We start from the raw sequence: 5,359 nt of genomic DNA, 5'->3' as shown, positions 1-5,359 counted from the left end.
ATATATATATATATATATATATATATATATATAGTAGATGGTTTTCCCAGTTATTGAATGTACTTCCAAAATATTTGAAATGATTTATAGTATTGCATTTTACATAAGATGCTTTTAAAACCAATACTATATCTCTGGGCTTATGTGTTATAAAATACATTTATCCACATTTCAGATTATTTCCTTTGTATAGATTTCTAGAATTAGAGTCATTGAGACCCCAAGTAGGAATGTTCTTAAGGATCCTTGTTGATTATTGCCAAATTGCTTTTAGAAAACTTGTACTAGTGTCAGTTCTTACCAGCATTTTTTGAATATTTACATTTCAAGTTAGGTTTTCCCCTCATTAATCATCAGTTAAAAAGGAAATCTTTGCTTATTCTTTATGTTAAAAAATTTGTAAGAGTACTTTATTGTTTATATCTCCATATATTACTAAGCTAGATGTTTTTATATACTGATAGGGTGTTTACATTTCTTCTGCTACTAATTTTTAATGAAATTACCTGGTTTTCTACTTGATTTTAGTGCTCTTCTCATTTTGACAATCTTTTTAAATAAAACTTTCATAATATTTGTACATTATTTTTTAGTGCTTTATTGGCTATTTTTGTTTATTTATTAAAATTTTTATTTTTTTACTGAAGTATATAGTTCACATACAATATTAATTTCAGGTGTACAGCATAGTGATTTGACATTTATCTTTATTACAAATTGATCACCCTGATAAGTGTAGTAACCATCTGTTACCATACAAAGTTATCACAATTTTATTGACTGTGTTTCCTATGTTGTACATTATGTGCTGGTGATTTATTTTTTATAAGTGGAAGTTTGTGTCTCTTAATACCCTTCACCTATTTCCTCTAATCCCCCACCACCATCCTTTTTGACCACTACCAGTTTGTTCTCTGTATCTATGAGTCTGTTTCTGTTTAGTTTTATTTGTTTGCTTTATTTTTCAGATTATACATATAAGTGAAATCATATGTTATTTGGCTTTCTCTGTCTGACTTATTTCACTTAGCATAATCCCTCTGGGTCCATCTATGTTGTGCAAATGGCAAGATTTCATTCTTTTTTATGGCTGAGTAATAATCCATTATATATACGCACACACACACACGTGTGTGTGTGTGTGTGTGTGTGTGTGTATGCAATATCTTCTGTATCCATTCATCTATTAATGGACACTTAGGTTGTTTCCATATCCTAGCTACTGTAAATAATGCTGCAGTAAATATAGGAGTGTATATATCTTTTGAATTAGTGCTTTTGTTTTCTTCAGGTAAATACCTAGAAGTAGAATTGCTGGATCATATACTAGTTCTCATTTTACTTTTTTGAGGAACCTGTATACTGTTCTCCATAGTGGCTGCACCAATTTACATTCCCACCAACAGGCACAAGTGTTCTCTTTTTCTCCACATTCTCACCAACACTTGTTTTTTATTATTATTCTAACAGATGTGAGGTGATATTTCATTATGGTTTTATTTGCATTTCCCTGATGATTAGTGATACTGAGCATCTACTCATGTGTTGGTTGTCCATCTGTATGTCTTCTTTAGAAAATGTCTATTGAGGTCCTCTGCCCTTTTTTTTTTTTTTGCGGTACGTGGGCCTCTCACTGTTGTGGCCTCTCCCATTGCGGAGCACAGGCTCCGGACGCACAGGCTCAGTGGCCATGGCTCACGGGCCCAGCCGCTCCGCGGCATGTGGGATCTTCCCAGACAGGGGCACGAGCCTGCGTCCCCTGCATAGGCAGGCGGACTCTCAACCACTGCACCACCAGGGAAGCCCCTCTGCCCACTTTTTAATAGCAGTTTTTGATAATGAGTTATGTGACCTCTTTTATATTTTTTGATATTAACCCCTTATTTAATATATCATTTGCAAATATCTTCTCTAATTCAGTTGATTGCCTTTTCATTTTGCTGACAGTTTCCTTCACTTTACAAAAGCTTTTTAGTTTGATGTAGTCCCATTTGTTTATTTTTGCTTTTGTTGCCCTTGCCTGAGGAGATGGATTGCCCCAAAATATTGCTAAGGCTGATGTCAAAGAGGGTAATGACTAGGTTTTCTTCTAGAAATTTTATAATTTCAGGTCTTACATTTAGGTCTTAATCTGTTTTGAGGTTTTTCTTTTTTTCTTTCTTTTTTCTCAGTATGGCGTAAGACAGTGGTCCAGTTCCATTGTTTTGCATGTAGCTGTTCAGTTTTCCCAACATTATTTATTGAAGAGACTGTCTTTTACCCACTGTATATTCTTGCCTCCTTTATCATAAATTAATTGATCATATAAGCATTGGTTTATTTCTGTTCCATTGGTCTATGTGTCTATTTTTGTGCCAGTACCATACAGTTTTGATTACTATAGCTTTATAGTATAGTTTGAAATCAGGGAGTGTGATACCTCCAGTTTTAATCTTCTTTCTTAATATTGCTTTGGATATTTGGGGTCTTTTGTGTTCTACACAAATTTTAGGATTATTTGTTAAGTTCAGGAAAAATGCCATAAGTATGTAGGTAGAGATTGCATTGAATTTGTAGATCGCATTGGGTAGCATGAACATTTTAACACCATTAATCCTTCCAATTCATGAGCATAGTATATCTTTCCATTTGTTTGTGTCATTTTCAATCTATTTCATCAATGTCTTACAGTTTTCAGCATACAAGTCTTTACCTCTTTACACCTAGGTTTTATATTCTTTTTGATGCATTTGTAAAGGAGATTGTTTTCTTAATTTCTCTTTCTGAGAGTTTGTTATTATTATACAGAAACATAACAGATTTCTGTATATTAATTTTATATCCTAAAATTTTACTGAATTCATTTATCAGTTCTAATAGTTTGTTGGAGCCTTCAGGGTTCTCTATACATAAAATTATATTATCTGCAAATAGTGACAGTTTTACTTCTTCCCTTTTAATTTGGATGTCTTTTATCTCTTTTTCCTGCTTAATTGCTATGCCTAGGATTTCCAATACTGGGTTGAATAATAATGTCAATAGTGGGCATCCTCGTCTTATTACTGATCTTAGAGGAAAAGCTTTCAGCTGAATGTGATGTTAGCTGTGGATTTGTCATATATGGCCTTTATTATGTTGAGGCACATTTCCTCTGTACCCACTTTATTGAGATTTTTTAACAAATGGATGTTGATTTTGGTCAAACGAACTTTCTGCATCAATTGAGATGATCATATGATTTTTATTCTTTGTTTTGTTAATGTGGTGTATCATGTTGATTGATTTGTGAATATTGAGCCATCCTTACATTCCTAGAATCTATTCCACTTGATCATGGTATATGATCCTTTTAATGTATTGTTGAATTCAGTTTGCTAAAATTTTGCTAAGAATTTTTGCATCTATATTAATCAGGTATAATGACATATAATTTTCTTTTTTTTTTCTAGTGTCTTTTCTGGTTTTGGTATCAGGGTAATGATGGCACGTAGAACGTGTTTGGAAGCATTCCTTTATCTTCAACTTTTTGGAATAGTTTGATAAGAATAGATATTAACTCTAAAGGTTTGGAAGAATTCACCTGTGAAGACTTCTGGTTCTGAACTTTTATTTGTTGGGAGTTTCTTGACTGCTGAATTCATTTCATTACTAGTGATTGGTTTGTTCAGATTTTCTCTTTCTTCCTGAATCTGTTTTGGAAGATTTTATGTTTCTAGGAATTTATCCATTTTTTAGTTATAGCTTGTCCAATTTGTTGGCACATAACTGTTCATAGTTTTCTGTTATGATCATTTGTATTTCTATGATGTCGCTTTCAACTTGTCCTCTTTTTTACCTAATTTTACTTATCTAGTCATCTTTCTTGATGAGTCTGGCTAAAGGTTTATCAGTTTTTTTTTTTTAATCTTTTCAAAGAACCAGCTCTTAGTTTCATTGCTCTTTTCTTTTTTTTCCCGGTATCCGTTTCATTATTTTTGCTCTGATCTTTATTATTTTATTCCTTCTATTAATGTTAGGCTTTGTTTCTTCTTTTTCTAGTTCCTTAAGGTTTAAGGTTGAATTGTTTATTTGATATTTTTCTTATTTCCTGAGTGTAGGTATGAACTTCCCTCTTAGAACTGATTTTGCTGTATACCACTGATTTTGGAGAGCTGTGTTTCCATTTTCATTTGTTTCAAGGTATTTTTTTGATTTCCTTTTTAATCTCTTCATTCACCTATTGGTTGTCTAGGAGCATGTAGTTTAGCCTCCATGTGTTTGTGTTTTTTCCAGTTTTATCCTTGTAATTCATTTCCACTTTTATACTGTTGTGGTCAGAAAAGATGCTTGTTACGATTTCATTCTTCATTAATGTATTGGTACTTGTTTTACGGCCTAACGTGATCTATCATGGAAAATGTTCCATCTGCTCTTGAAAAAAATGTATACAGTAGGCCCCCTGCATACAGATCTTCAAGCTGTGAACTTTCAGAGAGGCAAACGTGTGTTTGCATGTCTGATCATGTAAATTAGTTCACGTGTCTAGCATACATTGTCATGTGAGTGCATCCTCTACAAGTGGTTGTGCTTTTGTATACTTTACTGTACAATACTGTATAGAGTACAGTAGTACAGTATCTTTATTTCAAGCCCAGGATGTCTGGAAGCAAGCATAAAAGCAACAGTGATGTAGCTGGTACTGTTAAGAAGCACCAAGTGATAACAGTGGAAACAAAAGTGAAAATAATTGAGAGAGCGGAGTAAGGCAAAAAGATGGTAGACATCACTCGTTCTTACAACAAGAATCATTCAACTACAGGCACGATTCTAAAGAACAAGGACAAGATCATGGAAGATGTGAAGTCTGCTGTGCCAATGATGCTGACAATAACACTGAAGAAGAGTGGAAAAGTGATGGAGGAGATGGAGAAACTTCTCAGTGTGTGGATGCAGGATCAGCATCATCAGCATTGAGTCCCACTCAGCTTAATGCTGATTCAAGAGAAAGCTAAAAACCTTTATGAAGACTTGAAGAAGAAACACAGTGAAGAATCAGAAGGCACAACTTTTAATGCCAGACGTGGCTGGTTTCATTGGTTCAAGGCTAGAGCCAACCTTCACAACATAAAAGTAAGTGGCGAGGCAGGGGGTGCTGCCCAGGAATTTCCTGAAACGTTTTGAGAAATTGATGAAGGTGCCTGTTTACCTGAGCAGGTTTTTAATGTGGATGAGACAGGACTGTACTGGCAGAGGATGCCAGACTGAAGTTATATCAGTAAGGAGGAAAAGTTGATGCCAGGCTATAAAGCAGTAAAGGATAGGCTAACTCTGTTGTTTAGTGGCAATGCTTCTGGCGATATGAAGCTGAAGCCTCTCTTAGTTTATCATTCAGAGAACCCAA

The sequence above is a fragment of the Lipotes vexillifer genome, unplaced genomic scaffold, assembly GCF_000442215.2.
Source record: "Lipotes vexillifer unplaced genomic scaffold, Lipotes_vexillifer_v1.1 scaffold1356, whole genome shotgun sequence".
Taxonomy (NCBI): domain Eukaryota; kingdom Metazoa; phylum Chordata; class Mammalia; order Artiodactyla; family Lipotidae; genus Lipotes; species Lipotes vexillifer.
The sequence above is the reverse complement of the archived record's forward strand: the minus strand, read 5'-3'. Positions refer to the sequence as shown.